The following is a 24,841-nucleotide window of genomic DNA, read 5'->3' on the forward strand; positions in this document are numbered from 1 at the left end:
GCCTGGGGACCAGAACTATCAATATGGTATTTCAAATGATAATCATAGATAGTATCTTCATATGCAGTGAATACGGTTACTGGATTCCATAATTTTTTTAAAGATTTATTTATTTATTTGTTTGTTTATTTATGGTAGACAGAGAGAGAGAGAGAGAGAGAGAGAGAGGCAGAGACACAGGAGGAGGGAGAAGCAGGCTCCATGCCGAGAGCCCGACGTGGGACTCGATCCTGGGACTCCAGGATCGCGCCCTGGGCCAAAGGCAGGCGCCAAACCGCTGCGCCACCCAGGGGTCCCTGGATTCCATAATTTAAAAGTGTAAACATAATGATAAATTAAAAATTTTCCGGGATCCCTGGGTGGCGCAGCGGTTTAGCGCCTGCCTTTGGTCCAGGGCGCGATCCTGGAGACCCGGGATCGAATCCCACATCGGGCTCCCGGTGCATGGAGCCTGCTTCTCCCTCTGCCTATGTCTCTGCCTCTCTCTCTCTCTCACTGTGTGCCTATCATAAATAAATAAAATAAAATAAAATAAAAAATAAAAATTTTCCAAATGAAATGAGAAAATAACATGAATATTGAAATATTACTTTTATGATATACTACCTCTTTCTTTTATTATAAATAGGATGAGTGAAATACACTAAAATTAATATTTTATTTTTAATTTAACATTTTAGAAATTATTTAAAATGTATCTCTAAATACCTCTTTGCATGCCACTGGAAAAATATGTGTACTCTAACAGTTTGCCAACTTAGATATTTTAGAATAACCTTTGGTCACACGATTTAGGCTTTTTGATTTCATAGAAATTATTGTTAAAAGACAATTCTAGCATTTGTTTTTTACATTTCTGAATAAATCCTTTTCCTGGACAGCAAGTTATGTATAGATACAATTGTGGGTAGACAGAGAGAGATACAGTTATTGATGTCGATATAAATTGTTACCAGAGTTTAATCATATTCCATTATTACAGTAAATAACTCTATTTCCAAACACCCTATGTATTTTCATAGAAAAAGATCATAATAGAAAATTAGGTATGCTTAGAGAATTGTCAAAAGAGCTTGGAGGGCATGAGACAGGGGAATATATTCTTTTTGATTAGGAGGCTATGGAAATTACACAAAACCAGTTCTAATGAGTTCCTCTTTCTGCAGTACCAAATTGAGTAATTCACTCATATAGGAGCTTGGGAGTTCATACAAATTTTGTGTTGCCTACCACTGCCACAGGAAATTAGTGGCTTCTCCTTCACCTAGGACTTTCAATCTTATGTGAGTACCTCTCATTGGTATAATATAACCCAGAATCCCACTGACAAGAGATTCTGGGAAGTATATTTCCAAGATTTCTCCCTTGTAATAATGTAGGAGAGAATAATACTGATTTGCTGATTCACAATGACACAAAGATATAGAAAAATTAAGTATGACTATACAGATACAGAAAAAGTTAAGTGACTAAAGTTTATATATTTGAGAGATATTATGACCAAAAATTGAATGTATTTATTCAACAACAAGGAATCTCTCAATCAACAAATGTATGTTAAACAAGTACCAGTTATTATTCTTAGGGCAACTGCCCAAATAATTGGCAATTCAGGAATTTTTGATCTTATAAAAGAAAAAGATTAGGGAGACAGCCAAAATTTTTTTTTCTATTTACTGAAAAGGAAAAATGAAACAACATATTCAGATAATAAGGAAAATAATTCTGTTATATATTTTATGTATTTATTTTAAAGACTTATTGATTTATTTATTTAGAGAGAGAGAGACAGTGTGTGCAAGTGAGGGGAGGAGAAGAGGGTGGGGAAGGGAGAGAATCTCAAGAAGATTTCCTGCTGAGCACAGAGTAGGGCTAGATCTCTCCACCCTGAGATCATGACCTGGACTGAAATCAAGAGTCAGATGCTTGCAATGCCTGAGTGGCTCAGTGGTTGAGCATTTGCCTTTCGCTCAGGGCATGATTCCGGGGTCCTGGGATTGAGTCCCACATCAGGCTCCTTGTGTGGAGCCTGCTTCTCCCTCTGCCTGTGTCTCTGCCTCTCTCTCCCTCTCTCTGTCTGTCATGAATAAATAAATAAAATATTAAAAAAAAAAGACTCAGATGCTTAAGTCATGGTGCCCAATCAGGCACCCCTCATGTTATATATTTATTTTATTTTATTTTATTTTATTTTATTTTATTTTATTTTATTTTATTTTATTTATTTTATTATTTTATTTTATTTTATTTTATTTTATTTTTTAAATTCAATTAGCCAACATATAGAACATTATTAGTTCCAGATGTAGAGTTCAATAATTTATCATTTGCATATAAAACCCAGTGCTCAACACATCACATGATGCCCGTCACCCAGGTACCAAATTCCCCTACCCATCTCCCTTCCAGCAGACCTCAGTTCCTTTCCCATAGTTAATTGGTAATGATGTTTATTGTTTTCCATTATTTTCTTGCTAAACTATGTTTTTATGATAATATTCCACGTTCTTAATTCCAAAATAGTTTTATTGCTATTTAATTAAATTGAAGTCATATTTACTTCTGTCTTTTAAAGCAGCATTATATTTCATTGAGTTGAATTATAAGAGTTATTCTATTTCTGCTATTGTTCTACATTTAGGCTCTTTTAACACTTTTGCCAAGTAATAGATTTAGGCATATAATGTTTTTATTGTTTGGAATGATTGTTTTAAAAGTTCCTAAGATGGTAAACACAAATACTTTCATGGCATTTGATAAACATGACATTATTTTAATTTATATTCACCCTATTACTAAGATATGTTACCTGACTCATTGACATTAGGTAATTTAAGTTTATCTTTATCTTGTAATTAATATAACAAATGATATTCTGCTTTTTATTATGTACATTATTCACACCTTCATATGTATTCATGGTTCCTGCCTGATCACAGAGTTCTTGTAGTTAGGATATTTGCCCTGCTCATTTTCTACTATACACAGTGACTAAATCACAAACGCTCAGTAAACAAATATTAATCCATTTTAATTATGAGATCATAAAATATGGGAAGCTAAAAATAAAACTCAGATTATTTGGATGAAGAAATATGTCAAGGAACTCTTTCTTGCTCATCATGTATTTCCACATTATTCCTTTTAAAAAAAAAGATATTTATTTATTTATTTATTTATTTATTTATTTATTTATTTATGAGAGAAAAAGAGAGAGAGAATCAAGGGAGGAGCAGAAGGAGAGGGAGACCAGCAGACCCCATGCTAATGTGGAGCCTGATATGGGGCTTGATGTCATGACACTGAGGTCACGACTTGAGCTGAAATCAAAAGCTGTATGCTTAGCTAACTCCCAGCTACTCCTCAACATTATTTTTTTATGTGTTCTTCTAGATTTTTAATGGCTTTTTTCTAATATATTTACTTTCATTTTGTTGTATACGAATTAAAAAAATGACCTGTAAACCATATCTTGTAATACTTAAATCTAGTAAGATAAATAACCATTTTAGAAAAGTTAAAAAAGAATATTGCTTTAAATAGTTTGCATTTGGGTGTCATAAATTAAAATACAGAAAGTTTGTATGTAGCTTCCCATAGTGAGATTGAGGTGATTCTAAGAAAACTATTCTTGTGTGCCATCTCTGAAACTTTAAGAATCTTGTTCAGTTTAATAACAGAAGGAAGGAAGGAAGGAAGGAAGGAAGGAAGGAAGGAAGGAAGGAAGGAAGGAAGGAAGGAAGGAAGGAAAATAAAGTAGGAAAGAAAGCAAGAAAGCAAAAGAAGGAAAGAAGAAAGAAAGAGAAAAAGGAAGAAAGAGAAAAAGAAAGAAGAAAGAGAAAAATAAAATTTACTTTGAGCTATCTGAAGGAAAGAAGAAAGAAAGAAAGAGAAAAAGGAAGAAAGAGAGAAAGAAGAAAGAAAAAGAAAATTTACTTTGAGTTATCTATGAGTATTACATGCTCTTCCATTTACATATGAAGGCTAGGTACAAAATATAACTATTTTCACCTTGAAAGTTAATCTTTATGCTTATGTTTTCTTCTACTATTGAAACATACTACATTCCAAACCTACTCTCTGATAACCTTATAAACTAAGCTTTTACCACAGAGAACAAAGAGACTTTTTTTTAAAGATAGAGACAGCAGAGTAGAGGGAGGTGCAGAGGGAGAGAATCTTCAAGCCGACTTCCTGCTGACATAGGGTAGTTGGGTAGGCAGAGGAAGCAGCTTGATATCGCAGGACCCATGAGAGCATGACCTGAGCCAAAACCAAGCGTCAGACACTTAAATGACTCAGCCACCCAGGCATCCTGATTTTAATTTTTATAGTTAAGAAAAAGTATTGGGGCACATGAGTGGCTTAGTTGGTTAGGCATAGGACTCTTGGTTTTGGCTCAGGTCATGATCTGGAGGTGATGAGACTGAGGCTCCCATCAGGCTCCATGTTACTTTTCAGAGCTTAAAATTTTAGGCTCATTGTTTAAATGATTTGATAATCCTAACATATCTATTTTAATAGCCAAACTGTCCTTGAATTCCATGTGCACACAAAGCCTGTAATCCGTCATTCTGTTCCATTCCTTCTTACAGATAAAGAGAAGTTTAACAGTAAGGTTATCATTTTCTGTGACTACATGGTTTTAAATGGTGTCAGCATCTCAGAGCCATATAGCAGACCTTGAAGGCTCTTCTGTTTCTTTAAGGAAATCTCAAATGATTTCTGGGGAAATCATTGAAATTCAAGTGAGGAGTTGTTGAGCCATTTTAAAAATGCTTAGATGAAGTCGAGAAATTAGAGTGGACAAAATTGAAAACCCAGAGATCCCAGCAGGTGGTTCCTAAGTCTGAAGTAGTAGAGGAAAGGACTAGAAGAGCATAATAATGGTTAGACACAAAAAGACTATAGAAAAAGTGAAATATTATGGATGACAGGTTATTTCAGGAACAAAGTCTGTGATTATACTGTTTACTGTAATGTCATTCTTTTGTGTAGTTTGACTGCCATCACTAATCTGCATTGTTTTCAGAAAGGGATAAAGTACTATTTTCCTTAAATATATAAAAAGGAAAGCTGTATTTTATTTTATTTTTCATGGGGGGTGGGGTAAGGACAGAGGGAGAAGGAGAGAGAGAATCTTAAGCAGGCACCATGCCCAGTGTGAAGCTAGATCTTGCAACCTTGAGATCATGACCTGAGCTGAAATCAAGAGTCAGTCCCTTAATCAACTGAGCCACCCAGGTGCCCTAAAAAAAGATAAACAATATTTTAAATATCAACCTTATATAACATCTTAAAATTAAATATGTTCATCTAGATTCAACCAGGAGATACTCACAAATTGCATAGTATATATTTCTTCTTGCTTATTTTCTGGAATATTCCATTGGAAATTTATTGACTCCCCCCACCCCCGATCTCATCCAATTACCCTTATCCAAAAAGCAACTACTTCACTTTTAGAACTTATTTTGTCTGATGTGAACTTCCTTTTACTAAAATATATTCTACCAGTTTTCCTGGGAAAATGCAAAGTTTAATTAGGTGAAAAAAGAATATTTTGGCAACCAGTTTATGTAAATCTGAGCAGTTATCATGAGAGAATAAGGGATGGAAGAAGAAAGAAGAATATAAGATTTATAAAAAGAGCCAAATGCTTGCTATTAATTTTCAAAGGTTATCATGTTTATTTTCCTGGAGAGTAAATCAAAGAAAAAGTAAGAAATATCACATCCTAGCATTTTCAAATTCAGTATTTACTAGGTGATTTTCTATTTCATTTAAATATTGTAATATAACCTCACATTTCTAACACAGGTAAAAAATCATAAACATATTTAAAAGTAGACATTTATGGTCTGAGTATTCACACATTTCAATATACCACTACCCAGGGTGGCAAAGGTTAAACTTTTAAATATTTTCATATATTTTAGAATGCATTTCTGCTTTTTGTTTCCCTTGATAGAATAAATATTGGAATAGTATCAATAAAATTCTATAGTCAAATTATTATTTATTATAATTTCATACTTTAACTGGAGCAAAAGCTATCCAATACTTGTATGTTACATGTGTCATTGCAAAAAAAATTTTTTTCAAGATAAACTTATTAGAATTAACCTAAGAATTGGATCCTTATTGAGTGGAGACTAATAGTATACTGTTTAGCAGGTCATCAATTCAACAGATTCTTGAGAAATGAATTTGTTAAAGTCAAAAGTTAAATAAAAACAATTCCTTTTATAGATAATCAAGAATTATCTAAGTCATTAAATGTCAGACAAATCTAATATTGAGGAAGTTTAAATGGAATCATATTTTAATCCTGAAATAATTTAAAACTTCTTTCAAAAGGCCAACATTTCTATGTTGTCAGAAGATTATCCAAGAGACAATTCTCCAAGGGCCTCTCACCTTTTGCACATCTCCCAAAGAAAAGGATAAGAGGTTCTGTCCTACATTATTTTCTCATAGATATTTGTACAGCAAGCCATACTGGAAGATAGAGATAGTGCCACCTCTGGAGCAAAATTCAGAATTGTTTGCTGTCCAAGATAGTAAAGATAATGTCTTTCCTCTGAGGCAAAGATTGAGCAGATTTACTAGTGGCTCCCTAAAATATTGGGGTTTCCTAAGTTCAAGTCCCCTTGGCCAGAATGCAAACCCACTATACGTGCAGCACCTCCACCTGAGCCTTCCTTTTCATCACCGTCATGGGATACGAGGGACAAAGAGAACCAACATTCACATAATGCTCAAGTCGCTTGCTGTGCCATGAGTACAGAGTCCTTTATTTCTGACCCAGAAAACTTGTGACCTTTGCTAATATCCATGGAACTCTGGCAGGCCGACTTGTAGCATGCAAGCTGGGTGAACTTTCAGACCCTTTACAATTATTGACAGTGGGTAAAATCCAATTCTGCAATTGTGGATATGGACTTCTGACTTTAAGAAATTACATTTTGAGGGATGCCTGGGTAGCTCAGTGGTTGAGCATCTGCTTTAGGCTCAGGGCATGATCCCGGAGTTCTAGGATAGAGTCCCACATCGGGCTCCCTGCATGGAGCCTGCTTCTCTCTCTCTGCCTATGTCTCTGCCTCTCTCTTTCTGTGTCTCTCATGAATAAATAAATAAAATCTTAAAGAAAAAGAAATTATATTTTGAGATCTTGTCCATGATAGTTATTTACCTGTTTCCTACACACATGCACACACACAGAGACACACACACATCTATATTCAGTATCAGAATTTGATAGCATATAGTCTGATATGCAATTGTTCCCAGTGATCTGTCCTTTCACAGACCTACCTGATGCCTGTAGCTTCATCTAGTGCCTTGCACATAGCAGGTGCTCAATTTGCAAATGAATAAATTCACCTACTATATCACCTTGCTTTTAATTTCTCATAATGTTTCTATTACCTCACTGATTCTATGACATTTATGTTTCTATAAACATGTGTGTTTCTATAAAAAATACATCTATATGCATTTCAGTGAGTTTCTAGGAATCATTTTAACCTATATTAAATTTCTGTTCATATTGTAGAAAGTTTTTGATTGGTATAGATATTTCTGTTTATTTAGAGCATTTTGAGTCTAGTCCTATACCACAATATATATGTGTATTAACAATTTTTTCTGCTCTTCTTTTCAGTAAGAATGAAAACCACTTTTGAATATCTTACAAAAAGCTGATGTAAATCTGTTAGTCTGGGCTTCACCATGCCAAAGCCTATTAAACTGATACTGACTTATGTAGCAACAAATGTTAGAAATGAATCCTTTTGTGTTAGCATGTTTTCACAACTATTTCAGAATTATTTAAGTGCTAGGGAGTATTTTGAATCCTATCATGGTACCATCAAGCTGTCTTTAAATCTGATTAGGGATGCTTTCTGTGATAGAGATAATTCAATGCAGGCAATAATGACTTCTATAAAAAAAGTTCCACTATGGCTCAGTTGTTGAGCACTTGCCTTTGGCTCAGTTTGTGATCCCAGGTTCTGGGATCAAGTCCCACATCAGACTCCCCGTAGAGAGCCTGCTTCTCCCTCTGCCTATGTCTCTGCCTCTCTCTCTCTCTGTGTCTCTCATGAATAAATAAATAAAATATTTCCAAAAAAATTTCAGCTATGAATTTATAGAACCACATAATTTCCTCATATTCATCTCCTTTATTGTGATGAAATAATTATAAGAAGAAGAAATTAACTTGCATTTATGTAACAAAGGATACTTTAGAAAAATATAGTAATTGACTTTAAATTTTTATTCAAATGTAATTGACTTTCCTATTAGTTTCAGGTGTAAAATATGATTTGAATTGTGAAATGTAGAGAATAGTGGCTAATAATGCTGCATTATATATTTGAAAGTTGCTATGAAAGAAATTTTTCATTCTTGATTGATATTAGCCTTTTTCAAAAAGGTGGGTACATTTCAAGCATATATTAAAATGTCTCTCTAGGAGAGACTAAAACGTATGAATTAGTGATGCACATAAATATTGTATCATAAGGTCTATTATTTAAAAACCTAAATTATCTACTAATAGTTAAGTAAGTTTTAAAAATTCAAACACTAATAACAATAAATATTACAGTCTTACTTCCAAGTTCCCACTGTTAATGGTGTTATATATGTTATGCTCCAAAAAGAAATCAAGCATTTATATATGCCTCTACTGTAATAATTGCTACAGCCTAAAATAGAAACACTTATTCTTGCAGAGTATTCATGCCTGGCTTACCAAGTGACCCTCAAAACTGCTTACTCAGATCCTGAAAGGATTCTAACATTTTATATGAATATTAAAAATACCAATGTATAATACAAATGATTCCATATTTTCCCCCCCTCTTAATAATATATCTTGGGTGTATTTAATGACTGCATAATAATTCTTTGTATAAATTTATCATAACCTAGTTAACCTGTTACATTGCTAATTTTTGGTTTGGGGGTTCATTTCTTTAAAAAATAATGCCACAGTAATTTCTCTACCTATAGTATTATATTTTTTCTACCTATACTATTATAAGTGTATATTTATTCATACATTCTTCTCTCTGCCCCTCCAACCTCATGTACCCATGCACATGTGCAAACATTCATTGAACTTTCTATTATGTGATATAAATCTCATTTTTGGTAAAACACAATCTTCAGTTTTGAAATGTGGGGCTTTAGAATATGAAACATAATAAAACTTCACCTTCCATATCTATGTAAAAATATTTAGCAATTATAAGATAATCTGTCCCATTTTAATTGATTGGTGTGTACTAGTTTGTGTGTGTGTGTGTGTGTGTGTGTGTACTCTGCACTAAAGTTCACCCTGTTCTAAGTTCACTTTCCTAAATCATTATCTGCTCTTAATAGTATCACTCACATTTCTAATAAAACAGCTTACTGTGCTTTTTCTTTTAATTAGCAAAATTTTGGCGTTGTGATCCCCTGGAAATGTTCTTAATTAAAGTGTAACACGATGCCAAAAGTAAACAAAACTTACTGCTTGTAAAACAGCAAGTAATTTTATTTAATATAGGATAAAATGTAGTTACCTTAAAAATAAGAGGTAAAAAATTTAAATAAGGTATATCACAGTTAAATTCTTATACTTTGTTTTTAACATGACAAGAAATGTGTGGGAAATTAAGAAAGGGAGACAGAACATAAAGACTCCTAACTCTGGGAAACGAACTAGGGGTGGTGGAAGGGGGGGTGGTGGTGAATGGGTGACAGACACTGAGGGGGGCACTTGACGGGATGAGCACTGGGTGTTATTCTGTATGTTGGTGAATTGAACACCAATAAAAAATAAATTTATTATTAAAAAAATAATAAATAAATAAATAAATAAATAAATAAATAAATAGAAAATGGCAAAAAAAAAATAAACATGACAACCATCAAATTCCATCTTTAAAAATAACATTTTTAAACCATAACACTTAACTGTTTTTTTAAAAGATTTTATGTATTTACTCATGAGAGACACAGAGAGAGAGAGGCAAAGACACAGGCAGAGGGAGAAGCAGGCTCCATGCAGGGAGCCTGAAGTGGGATCACGCCCTGGGCTGAAGGCGGCATTAAACCACTGAGCCACCGGGCTGCCCCATTTAACTGTTTAAATAAATGATTATATCTAATTTCTTAAGCTAGTATTAATATAATGAAATAAATATATTCTAAAATGCTTCATATCAAAACACTTCTGAAAATTGGGGTGCTGGAGTGGTTAAGCATATGCCTGAGGCTCAGGTCATGATCCTGGAGTTCTGGGATCAAGCCCCACATCAGGTTCCTTGCTCAGTAGGGAGTATGCCTTTCCCTCTGCTCCTCACCTCACTGTACTCTCTCTCTCTCTCTCAAATAAATAAATAAATCTTTTTAAAAATAACTGAAAATTTAAATATTTCAAATTTGCCAGAGTAGCTCACCATTTCAAGAAATCTAATTGTTTTGATTTAAAAGCAAAAATAATTTTGCATATGATAGTCATTGAGGACTTACTACATGCTTGCCAATCCACATTATTTCATCTAACAGGACCATTATCTTCAAAATTATTTTTAACATAGGTGAGAAAAAGTGGTAAGTCATTCAGTGTCACAGTTAATATCAAAGCTGATATTTTAATGCAGTTTTTTGAATGCATTACTCTGAATTAAGCTTCTAAATGAGCTTCAGTTCCTTTTTGTGGTGTTAATTTTGCATTTCATTTTTTATCTTTATCCAACAAGTTTATTACAATGCAGATATATTACAAATACAATCTTTTGTGAGTCAATAATAGTCTTTATTAGATTTTCTAACCTTAATTTATTTTATTTTAGGCAGAGAGAGAGAATCCCACGTAAACTCCATGCTGAGTGTGGAGCCAGAAGTAGGGCTCCATCCCACAACCCCGAGTTCATGACCTGAGTCAAAATCAGGAGTTGGACACTTAACTGACTAAGCCACCCAGGAGCACCTAGCCTTAATCTAAATGATATAGTCTTTATATTATTCTTCAGGTAGTAGTAGAACTTGAGACATTTATTCTAGTGAGCACATATTCATTATTTTCTGTATTTTTAAAGTCAAAGCAAATGAAGCTCCATTTAGTAATGCACTGGATCCCAGAAGACATGACTACAATTTTCATGTGAGCAGTGAGTTAAAATTTGTTTTAAATGGCAGAGAACAAATGTATTTCATCTCCTGCTCTTGTTATTGAGTACTTGAGTAATCTACTGGCTGATTCTTACAAGTAACCTGATTGTGAATATATTTCTAAATATATAGAGTACTAATAAGTAGAGAAAGTAGCTGTTATGCATAAAATGGATTGTTCCATTCTTCTTTTATAAGGAGGATTACAAAATCATCTCATTATACAGCATATGAGAAAGTAAAGAACCTGTTGCAGAAATGGTTGCCTAATGGTTGTTAATATCTAATTTTACCATGTCATTTAGCTTTTTTTTTTCTGAACTCCCTCTACTTTTACAATAAAGGAGATAGCTTCTGATGGCATCCTAAATCTCCAAACAAGTTTAACTTCAAAATTGGTGCATTCTTATATATACATATATAATATATATATACACATATATGTCATGTCATATATATAATGTATATAATAATGTATATAATGTATATAATATATATACATATATACATATATGTATATGATATAATGTATATAATAATATATAATAATGTATATAATATAAATATATAATGTATATGATATATTATGTATATAATACATATATATGTCATGTCATATAAATATTATACATATATAATGCCATATATCTGATATATATATATATCAGAAAAAAATATATATATATATCTTTCTGAGACATTGTGGATGCTGGAACCAGACCATAAGACTTTTCTTAGTACTATTTCTCGTCACTCCAGGTCACATGAGTGGATTTAATCATATACAAAGAGAACACAGGTCAGAATGGAAATATTGGACCTGCCAATTACCCATTCAGAAAGCAATTAAATGTTGTAAAAATATTTTTTTTTCTCACTTTTCTTCTGTTTGGAGTCCAAATCATTTCTGGACACAGTAAATAACAATGATTAAGAGGTTTTTTTTGTTTGTTTGTTTTAAGTTTCTTGTGAGCATGACATTTTGGACAATTTAAGAAAAGAAAAATAAAAGATGGAAGAAGTATAAAAGAAATAAGGAGGAGGAGGAAGAGAAAAAAGGAGGAGGAGGTACAGGAGAAAGGGAAAGAAAAAAGGGAAAGGAGGAGGAGGAAAAAGAAAGAAACAGCAGCTTAAAATATACTATCAAAAGGCTATATATGGGGCCACCTGGGTGGCTAAGTTGGTTGAGTGTCTGACTCTTGATTTCAGCTCAGGTCGTGATCTCAGGGTCCTGAGATTGAGCCTCATGTCAGGCTCTACATGCTGGGCATGGAGCCTGCTTAACATTCTCTTTTTCCCTCACCTGCCTCTCCTTCCCTGCTCAAGAGCTCTCTCTAAAAAACAAAACAAAACAAAACATACATCAGGTAGGTGCATTCTTGTAATAGAAATGAATAAATATGGGTTAAACTTTTTTATTTTAAACAATACTCATTAAACAAAATGGAATAAAGAAAGGGCTAGCAATAGCAATAAGGAAAGGATAAAATATATAGTGGCAAATGTAAAAAGAAAGAAGAGATTATTATTTTGTTATCATATAAAAAGAATTGAGATCCAAAGCATTAAACAGGAAAAGGAGTTATTTTATATGATTAAGAATGCATCTACAAAGAAAAGAAAACATTTTTGCATTTGTATGTAGCAAATAACATGGGATTGAAATACATTAAAAAAAATCCAGGAGCAATCCATAGATAATCTGATAAAATATAAATCATAGTATATAATATAACATTTTAAGCAAAATAATGAAAAAAAACAGAATTGAAGATTTAAACTATAGCATTACCATTCCTGGTTTAAAGTGTGTATAGCATAATTTGTTCTGAAAAGTAATTTTAAGCATCTGTAGGGGCATTGTTTGTTATAGCAAATATTAGAAAAAAAAACATAAAGTCCAAAAATAGAGGAAAATTTATAAACATTACAGTACAAAATACCATTCGTTTTTTTAGCCAGGCCTCGGGTCTCTCATAGCCAAATTAATGCCTAAGAAGGTTGAGGATTTTGTGGTGCTTTAACGTATGCTTTGTTGCATGGAAATTTTCTTGAGGTTGATAGGTGACCTATATCAATTTAACCCATTCTGTGATCAATTTATCCTAACACAAGAGTCTAAGGTTAGGTGGCTCCTGCTCTAACAACTTTTAAGCGTTTGATTCATGCCCACCAATTATATGGCTTTGGCTTCCGTTAACAATAGATCTATTAGTCCTTTCATGAGAAGTATTCTTTATAATATGGAAGACTTGATAGCTTTTAATAGTGTGACTTTATTCTACTTAGATTTTGATGTGCCATGGGTCAATCATTCTAAATTTCTTGTCTTAATTTATTTCCTCAAGACCTCCCATGGTTTATGTACCTCAAAGGTAAATCCTGCCTGATGGCCACCACCCACTGCAGACATTGGAATTCCTTCTTCTTAAGTCTCATCTTAAGTCCCATTATGGCCACCACTCACTGTGGACTCCTAGTATAATTATTCCAGAAACTTTCCAGGATCTCACAACTTTTCTGGGAACCTTAAAGAATGCTGAATTCTTTCTGGGAAGTTAATATTTTTAAAATAAAAATTAGAATTAATATTTTATTGTCACATAATCAGATGGCAGTTGGATATATAGTCCTCATGCTTGATCTTTCTATTTTGTAAGTAAAAAATAAATAAATAAACAGCCTATAGCTGGTTATGTTTTAGAAAAAGTGATGAGATTAATTCTTTAATGGTAGCTTCAAGTTTTTCCTTGGCTTTAGAAAATCCACCCACCATTTTCCCTTTTTTAAAAGCTGGAAAGTTTGGCATTTGATTTCACACACTAAAAGCAACCTTTGAAGCCAAAAAAATGTGCACTTACATATAAATATAATAATGTTACATAAATCTATAAATTAAAAACATAACGTTTGTTTGGATCAGAGAGCTGCACACAAGGGAGCAGAGTTTAAATCTGAAAGGGACTGACCCACAGCCCCTGATATTGATGAGAGGAACAGAAAGCTCAAAGGATATATTGTGCATCTCATCACATTGCAGGTAGCTAGCAGTCAGCTTCCGATCCTACTGCTCATCACCAAAGACTTAAAAAATGATAAAAGAATATAAGATTAAGAATATAAGATTAAGTGATGCAAACAAATTTTATCTAACACTTCAAGGACAGTCTTCATTCACAGAACTGCCTAGAATGTAACTGTCTTTACTGAAGAGTGTAAGTAAATATAGAAAAAATGATATAATTAACAAATTATCAATTTACAGACACTAATGTAAAAAAAATGTTTTAGGCAAGTATCCAGAAACAGACACTGAGCCATTGTGGGAATAGCAACTGGGAAGCAGGTATTCATATAGCTGGAAAGCATCAAGCCAGATTAATCAGCTAACATTCCAATTAACCATAAAAACTGAACTTATATCTCCCCATATAATGCCAAGGAATGTATACATTCCTTGTGATATGGTTTAAGTTGTTTTTAAAATGTTTAATCTAAGTATGATCATGAGATAACAAAATGATTTAGAATGTGGAACGTTTTATACAAGTGGCCTGGGCTCTTCTGAAGTTATCAATGTTATAAAAGACAAGAAAGTCATGAGAATTAAAGACTGAAGATACATGCAACCAAACACAATGTATAATTCCTGGTGGAATCTTGTATTAGAATAAGACTGGGAGCTAATTTTATAAACAATTGGAATTTAAATGTGGATTACATTTCATATACTATTATTGAATCCAAGTGGATTCTTGGTGTGAAAATGAGCTTGTGGTTATGTAAGAGCATATCCTTGATCTTAAAGGCAACTGGATGAAATATTTAGGAGTGAGTACCAGCATGTCAGTGATTTACTGTTGAGTATTTAGCAAAAGAGAAAAACAAATTTGTCAAATGTTAACAATTGGTGATTCCTAGTAAAGGGTAAATGAGTGTCATTAGAATAGGACTTTTACTGTAACTCTTCTATAGGTTTGATATTTTTCAAATCTATAAAAATAGGGCAAATAATCAAAAACAAAATACAGAATTTTATACATTCAAAAAGTTGTATCTTCATGAAACCTATCCATTTTGTTACCAAGCCTTAGCTTTTATGATGATTTTAATATAAGCAAAGACCTTATTAGAATTAAAAAGTTTTTATAAAACATTTAAGAGTCTTATTTTCACAACAATCATAAAACAGAAATCGACTTTCACAAACCCAGAATAACCCCTCCCCTCACAATAGCCTTTACAAATTACCTTTCCCGGTTTCATCTGAATATGAAAAAGGTTAGAGCTTCATTCATAATTCCTTTTAATCTTTAAGCTCAATTGAAGACTATACCCACTGTTCTTTTAATGATATGAAATAAATTAATTCAATAATGAATTAATGTTTTCATAGTAATTTTGGCAATATACGACTGAAATTAGATTTTAGCTGAAAGGGGAGGGAGACAATTCCCAATCTATACTCAGAATAACGTATTATTTCTTGGAGTAACAGAAAATAAGAAATGACAAAGAGGAAAAAGCTATAAACTTTGAACCATGACACCTTTGAAAATGGCATAACACTGTTAAAAGTATAAGGAAAATTGTAATGTTCAGGTGTACAATGAGAAGTCATTACTTATATCCTTTTGAAGACAGGAAGAGGAGTGGAAAGTTTACTTTGTGTTATTTTGAAAGAGAAAAACTGGCACTATTCTTTTGCTTACAAACTGAGAGCAAATAATACTTAATACTCCTTTTATTTAAATTGATAGATTACCCTGTGAAAATCCATGATAGGATTCTTTTTTTTTTTTTTTTTTCATGATAGGATTCTGAAAAAGTTTTACAAGTTCACTTATTTGGGCCATTAAAATGATGAAAATATCATCCTTTCTTACAAGAGTCGCATACACTTGAAGCGACAATTTTTTTCCCTTTTCCTCAGAGTGGCATAATTCTTAAAAATGTTATCTCTTTCAAAAAGATAAGTAATGCACACAATTTTTAGAAAGTACTCACATCACAGAACTGCAATCAAAGTCAACAATTATGTACTGATTGGCACAAAAGTTTGAGTGTTAAACGGATTCTCCTGTTAGGATCTCTTGATCACAGCAGTACTTTGCTATATTAGGCTTTCAAATTAAATGGTCATAAGTACTATCCTTACTATATAGCAAAATTCATGTTAATCTATTGAAAATAAATATATGCTCATTTGGCACCTGTTGGAATAGTGGTTTTAAAACAGTGGGTCATAGTCTGATGACATCAATTTAATGCCTTGAAACTAGCTTTTAGAAATTATAAAGCAGGATAAGATAGGATAGGATAGGATAGAACAGGCCGTAATACTTCTACATACATCATAAATAGTAGGCATAAATATTGTTAGTGAATGACTGTGTCTTTATGTGTGTGGTTTTGCAATATAAAATATCTTACTCTTGGTTTCAATTTAAAAAGTTGAAGGCAATGACTTGAATTTTCATAGGGTGAAATAGAGACTGCTACTTCCAGTGATTGTACATTAGAATTGCAAATTTTAATGAAAAACGTTTCAAAGCATGGCAAGATTTGTTATAAATCTTACTAAAATAAAATTGTGTTTTTATAGATATTTTATTAATATTTTCTCAAATTATGTGTAAAATATACTCTTATCACAAACAAAACTAGAAGAAATATACAGTCTAATTATGGGTTAGAACGAGCATCTTATATTCAAAAGGTATTTGTATTTTGCTGTGGACTGTATTATTTAAATATTTTTCTATTGGGCAGTTAATACTCTTATTGATTTGTAAAAATATAGATATCTATCCTATATTTTGCAAATATTTTCCCAATGTGTCTATAGTGTTTGAATTTGTTTATTCAGGCACTTTTAAAGTATAGGTAGTGAAACTTATTATGTCAGTTGCTTCTGGATTTGTCTCTTTAGGGCCTTTGCTATGTTCAGATTGTATATTTTACCTTCCCATCTCACCTATTAATACTTACAGTTCCATTCAATACCCATGTTCTGTCTTTCTCTTAGCACCAGTATCATACTAGTGTAAACCCTATTAAATAAAGGTAGATTTATAAAATATTTTTATGACAAATAGGGTTAGTCTTTTAATACACTACTTTAGATATATTTCTGGTTAGTTCTGCTTATTTATTTTTTTATATTCTAATAACTAAAAAACAGAATGTTTTTAAAGTTTAGCATAAAAAGTAGACAAAATTAAAACTGTACAGCTTGATGAATGATTAGTTTAAAAAGATTCTGGTAATAGCTCAATAAAACTTAAAAAAAAATACTCAAATAATCAAACCAAGATCATAGTGTAGGGCATTCCTCACCTTTATCAGCCCATATAGGAAACAAATATTCTAGTATCTATAATAGGTTAGTTTTGACTTGCACATGAATGCTCTTAAAATGGAGTAATGTGTTGTGAATTTGTGCTCTTCTTAACTAATGGCTGTGGAATCTATATAAGCTGTTGCATTTTGCATGATTTTGCTCATTTTCATTGCTTTATGATATTGCATTAAGTGACTATACTGAATGTGGAATAGCATATGGATTGTTTCAGTGTGCGAATTACATGAATAGTATTGTTATGCACATTTTTGTATATTTTTTTCAGATAGTTTCTCCTCGTGTTAATTTTGATAATTTGTGTTTTGCAAGACTTTGTCCTTTTTCATTTAAGTATTCAGATGTATTGTCATTTAGATAGCATTTTAATTTTCAAATCCCAGTGCTCATTGCTTGGACCTATTCTACTCTTCATCATCACTCATTCTCCTGTGGAAGTAACTTCCACATTCCTTCTCTTTTTTTTTTTTTTTAAAGATTTTATTTATTTATTCATAGACGCAAAGAGAGAGAGAGGCAGAGACACAGGCAGAGGGAGAAAGAAGCAGGCTCCATGCAGGGAGCCTGATGTGGGACTCGATTCCCGGTCTCCAGGATCGCACCCCAGGCTGCAGGCGGTGCCAAACCGCTGCGCCACCGGGGCTGCCCCCACATTCCTTCTCTAGCCTGGGAATCTTCTTTGCATTCCAACCTCAGATGTCCATCTGCTTATTCTAAATCTCTACTTACACATATAAGAATCTCAGACTTAACAGCTCTGAGTTTAAACTCCGCTATTTCGCCCCATTTTTTTTTTCTTTTTGAGATTTCATTTTAGCAAATGTCAACTTCCTACCAGTTGTTCAGGTTGAAACCTTGAGGTCATCTTCCCACCCCCATATCTGTAAACTTTCCTACGTTGCCCTCATCTTTTCTAATGGTTCTTTCTTACTATTCCTCAAAAGACAGAACATGTGCCTGTCTTAGAACCTTTTCACTTGATTTTCCTTTGCTCAAATACTTTTTTTCTTTACCCACATGAATCAAATATTTCTCAATGAATTTCCGTATTGTGTTTAAATCATAATCCTATATGAGGCATTCCATATTTTCTTCTCTGATTTATATTTCTCATTATCTATATTATTTAATATACTATGTAATATAACTATATATTATATAACATACCATATATTTTGTGTATGTATTCATTTATTTTTACATATTTATGTTTTTGCCTATCTGCATGTCTCTAAAATAGTAATTCTCACAATATATATTTTTTAAGATTTTATTTATCTATTTATGAGAGACACACAGAGAGAGAGGCAGAGACACAATCAGAGGGAGAAGCAGGCTCCATGAAGGGAGCCTGATGTGGGACTCAATCCAGGGATTCCAGGATCAAAACCTGAGCTGAAGGCAGATGCTTAACTGCTGAACCACCCAGAGATCCCTTCTCACAATATTTTAAACTTTTTCATTATTATATTTGTTATGGTGATCTGTGATCAATGATTATGACTTTGAAAACTCAGATGATGGTTAACCTTTTTCTAACAGGAAGTAGTTTTTAATTAAGGTATGTTCATTGTTTTTCAAACATAATGCTATTGTTCACTTAATAGACTGATATAAACATAACTTTTATATGCCCTGGGAAACAAACAAAAAAAAAATCATTTGACTCACTTTGTTGTGTTATTTTCTTTATTGGATGGTCTGGAACCAAATATACAATATCTTCAAGGTATGCCTATACTTTCCTTTATATCTTTAAACATAGTTATAATAGCTCCTTTATTATCCTTGTCTGCAAATTTCAACATCTAGGTCACACAGTGTTATCTTTTATTTATTATTTCTTTTTTGAATTAATTATGTCATTCTATTTCTGTAGATATCAACTAATTTTAGACTGTTTCCTTGAACATTGCAAGGGTATTTTTTAGAAACCACAGATGATTTTGTGACCCTGGGATGACTATATTTTAAAATTTATTTTCAAAGACCTATAAGTTGGCTGAACTTGAACTATAAAACTTCATTTTCACTTTTAGCCTGCTTAGAGTTTTCCCTATGCATGATGGTTCAGAGATTAGCCAAAGATTTGGGCAGAGATTGAACAAGAAATTTAGGGATCTCCTCTCACCTTTCCTTGTGGTATTTCTGTTACTTTAAGTGGCTGCATTTACACTGAATACCATCCTATGTTCCCTCAGGTCAGTAGGACTGCAGGGTTCTTGTTAAATTTTAACCACACTGAATAGTGAAAGCTTGAGGCTTCTCTGGATGAGTCATAAATAATTTGACCCCATGTCATTCCCTTCCTCTGTGTATCAACTTTCATGAAATATCTGCTTGCTTCTGTCTTTCTCCCCTGCCTTAAGGAAATTGCATATGTTTTGATGAGTTTATAGTTACTATCTGCTGGAGTGTTGGTCCAATGAGAGTTTATTTGGCCATGACGGGAGCATAACTCTATAGGGAATGACAATTATAGGAACCTGAAGATTGTTTCAACATAAAATAACATAAATCTGGTTAGATCAAAAATGAAATTGATCTTATTTCGTTCACAACATCTAGGTCTACAGCTGAAAGAATTTTTTTTCAGCATTTGTTTTTTGAACATTTCCAAATTTTACTATCACTTTTTACGCTTCCCTAACTAAGATTTGATATATATTGTGAGAAGAAGGTTTTAGATCAGGGAAACTGGTCTTTAGTAGAGTCCAGAGAAAAGCTGAACATGGTTGAGGTGTTAGGACAAGTGATAATACATTGTCCAAATAACTTTGAGCCTAACTTAAAAGATGTTTTGCTTTTTACATTACTAATATAAGCTCCTTAATTCTAAAATCCCTATGTTCGTGTGCAAATTCACATTATTGACACCAGTTAGGCAAGAAATGGACATATATTTATATATACTATAGTTCTACAAAGAATACTGTACTTTTAGCCATGTTATTCATTTTGCTTCATCTATATTATCTAGGCTCTAATATTTGACTTTTGATTCTCATCATGATTATAATTAATGACTACAGAAAATAACCAGTATGTTGCAGTAACATTTTAAAATAATTTTATTAATGCTAAATATTGAATCAGTACCAAATGTACTCATTATCTTGTTTATTTTACATGCATTAGTTTTAGCCATCCTAAAACTCTGAAGGCATAGTCATATCAATTTATCAACTTCTTAAATAAACAAAACAAAACAAAACAAAAAAATACTAACAGTCACAGAAATTAAGTAACCTGCCCATACGATGTAGCAAGTAACTGGTGAAATCTTGTTCAAATGAAACCTATGGGTTTTCAGTTGCAGTTTACCAGATTTTATTCCCAGAACATTTATTTTCCTTTCCCTCCCCCTTCTTTTGATAGGGCAAGGGTGAATGAAGGGCAAAAATGTAAAAAAAAAAATAGAGCATAATATTTAACAATTTATAAGAAATTAACAGATTGAGGTTTTAAAACTTACATTTTAAGTTGTTAATCTCAAATCAACAAAATACCCAAATGTATTTAATCAGTAACACTTAATATTAATGTAGTTATCTTGAGTTGGGAGAGTGTGTACTTTTATAGTTTTTGATTTCTCATCTTTGTACAGGGTATACAGATTTATGATGGATAGCTTGAGGACTGAATATAAAATTAAAGAATTTTAGGATTTAATGAATTTAAAAGATTGAGAATATAATCTGTCAACTCAGCAGTTTTACTCCTCAATGTTTTATGATAAAGTTGTATGATATTGACTTTTTACACTGGATTAAGTTCAAAATTTTTCAACTTGATAATTTACCAAAATAAAAAATGAAGACTTCATTTTATTAAAAACAACTTTGTCTTCTGGAGAATTTGCCCATCATGTCCTCTGGCTGTATTTGTGGGTATTGTCTGGGATAATTTTCTCTCTTTGGCCATTTATATATCTCATTAATTTTATGAAGAAGCTTTTTAAATTTACTTACATGAACAGGAATATGTGTCCCCAGAGTTGGCTCTCAGGAATTGAGTATGGTCCCTCCCTCTCTCCTGGTGCCTGACTGCCCAGCACTGGCATTTATACATGCCCTGAGGGCTCTACTCACATGTAGACAGTCACAACTATCCCCCACTCCACTTCAGTGGTGCTGTTAATGGCCAACTTCAGCCACATGCATATCAGGATTTATGTGGAGATCTAGCAAGAGATGGTTCCTTTGGGGGAAAATGTTTAATGCCACTTGTTTGGGATATAGAGTGACATCCAACCAGGCTTGGAAGTACTTTTTATTGTAAAGGAGAAAACATATGGAGAGAGATAAGAAATGATAACAATTTCAAAGCCCAAATTAGTGAAATATATCAACAATAGTAACATTTTTAATTGAAAATATTGAAAGAATTACTGTTGAATGGATAGAAAATGGAGATACAAAGGACAGAAATATTGACCTGAAGAGCAACTTTTCACTCAACCTTGACTCTGCTCCTGATGAAGAAATTGAATCCAGTCCAGAAACACTTCTACCTCCAGTATCCTCAGCCAAAGTAAACAAAACTGTAAAGAATCAACAGACTGGATTCTGTTAAGAATGACCTTCCTCCAATAGATAGCAGAGTGGTTGGTTCTGCATGTGTATGACATAGTCAACTTCCTGGACAGTCTTCATCTTCAAAACCTAATGCACATAGAAATTCTTGCTGTGTAAAAAAGGTAGAAAAATTACAAAAACAAAACAAAAACAAAAGAAGAGAAAGAAAGGGAAAGAAAAAAAAAAGACTACAACATAAAAAACTTAAGTGCGCCTGATGTTAATGCTACAAACCCAAATTATAAAATTCTGTATGCAGAGACTCTAAAGGGATTGTAGGCCATTGACAACAGAAGATCCTATTAATGAACATAGGATATGTATTTGTATAAGAAAAATGACCATTCAGTAAAAAAAGAAACTCAAATGAAAGATCATGCAATCATGATCCCTAATACAAATATTGTGATGGTATATAAACCTACTCTTAGTTTTGTGTCAATAAAGTGCCTAGAAAACCAAACATTGGGTTTTGATTTTGCTTTTGATGACTCAGCTCCTAAATGAAATGGTTTACAGGATTACAGTTAGCTCACTAGTAGAAATTGTATTTGAGAGGAGAATGGCTATCTTCCTTGCTGAAAGTGGAAAAACTCAAACAATGGGAAGTGACTTCTCAGGAAAGAACCAAAATTGTTCTAAAGGAATTCATGCATTAGCAGCTTGAGATTTTTTTTTTTTAATGCCAAAGCAGTCAAACTATAAGAAGTTAGAACTTCAAGTATATGCAGCTGTTTTGGAAATTTATAGTGGAAATGTATTTGACTTGATGAACAGGAAAGCAAAATGAAGAGTGCCAGAAGATGGAAAACAGCAGAGTCAAGCAGTGGGATTAAGGGAACAGGAGATCAAATGTGTTGAAGATGTACTGAAACTCACTGACATAGGCAACAGTTGCAGAACATCCAGTCAAACATCTGCCAGTGCACATTTATCTTGGAGCCATGCAGTGTTTCAAATCATTCTTAGAAGGAAAAGAAAACTATACAGTAAATTGTCTCTCATTCATTTTCCTGGAAATGGAAGCGGAGCTGGTCTTCCAGTGCAGACAGGCAAAAGAGGCTTTGAAGGTACTGAAATTAGTAAAAAGCCTTTTAAGCACTGAAGGACTACATTAGAGCTTTAGGTAAAAATAAACCTCCTACTCCTTTCCAAGCAAGTAAACTCACTTAGGTCTTGAGAGATTCATTCATGGGTGAACATTCTGTTGCCTGCATGGCAGTTACAAACTCTCCAGTGATGGCATCCTGTGAAAATACTCTTGATACATTAAAATATGTAATTGTGTGAAAGAATTTGTGCTGCTGGGATGTTCATCTAATAATGCATGGCTCACCAAATCAGATTGAGGACTTAGAGGCAGAAGGGGGAATGGGCAGTTCCCATTAGAGAGATGGTGTAAAACTTCCTTGTGAAAAAAGTGAAGCAGAGATTTCTCTACAATTGCTTACTTTCCATGAAGCTATCTCACAAATAGAAATGAACATAAAAAAAAAAAAAGAAATGAACATAAATTGCACAAGATCACAGGAGGGCAGTGTTCTAGGAGTTTATTCAATGTTGGAAGATGACAAGTCTCTCATAGAGATGGCTGAAGAGATAGATTATGATGTAGATTTATATGCTACTCAACTTGGAACTATTCTTGAGCAAAAAAAAAAAAAAAGAAAGAAAGAAAAAGGCATTTTAACTAAGCTATGGGATAAAGTGAAATCTTTCTGTGTAACTCTGTAAGAACAATCCAGATCAAGCTAAAGAGATCCCATGCCCTTTAAATCAGCATTTGCTGCTGAAGGATCCCCAGAATCCACACTATTGTTACATAATGTTTATGCTGTAAGAACGATTTGAAAGTTTGAAATTTTTAAGTCTCTGTGGAAAATGTCTTTCCCTTCATCTGAATGACATTTGAATTTTGTGAAACACTCCTTTGTCTACAAAATGCTTCTAGCCCAGGAGATACAACCAAAATTTGGGAATAGTGAAGTACTTTGTTTCATTTTCACAAATTGTGATTTCCTTTGGGGATCTTTTCAATTGTATTTTCTTTATGATGAAGTAAGATTGTGGACTTGATCCAGTAGTGATTAGTAGGGGGAGGCCACAGCATTTCCTTTTAACTCTGTTCAGTTTTTGTAGCAAGACTGAGCAGTTTTAAATCCTTTGTCTGTATGGATACCTCATCAGTGATTGTACATACCTTGCCCATTCCTAGGGACAGCTGTGCTCACGTCTCCCTACTTTGTGCCTTGACAAAGACTATTTTTTTTTAAAGATTTATTTATCTTTAGATAGTGAGGGAGGGTGTAAGAGACAGCACAGGGGGAGGAGCAGAGGGAGAGAGAGAATCTTAAGCAGACTCCCTGCTGAGCATGGAGCCTAAAGTGGGGCTCCATCTCATGACCCTGAGATCATGACCTGAGCCAAAATCAAATCAATGCTCAACTGACTAAGCAACCCAGGTGCCCCATGATGAAGGCTATTGATTCTAAATATCTGAAGCACAGCCAAGATAAATTACATTTATTATTTGGCATAATAAATTACCTTTATCATATGTACATTTTTACTATATTTGAAACATTTTTGTGGATGACTAATTTTTCAGGATGTGCCACATCATTGAATGGAACTAAAGTCTGTGATAGTGAACATAGATGCTGATTTATTCCATTATTTATTTGTTTGTTTGTTTGTTTATTTATTTATGATTTTATTTATTTATTCATGATAG

At 33.0% G+C, this 24,841-nt stretch overlaps 1 pseudogene; it reads left to right on the plus strand.

The window, feature by feature from the left end:
• Positions 1 to 23,841, plus strand: part of LOC144319918 (kinesin-like protein KIF2A pseudogene) — a 62,827-nt pseudogene extending 38,986 nt beyond the window's left edge.
• The last annotated feature ends 1,000 nt before the right edge of the window (positions 23,842 to 24,841 follow it).

This window comes from Canis aureus, chromosome 9 (assembly GCF_053574225.1).
Source record: "Canis aureus isolate CA01 chromosome 9, VMU_Caureus_v.1.0, whole genome shotgun sequence".
NCBI lineage: Eukaryota > Metazoa > Chordata > Mammalia > Carnivora > Canidae > Canis > Canis aureus.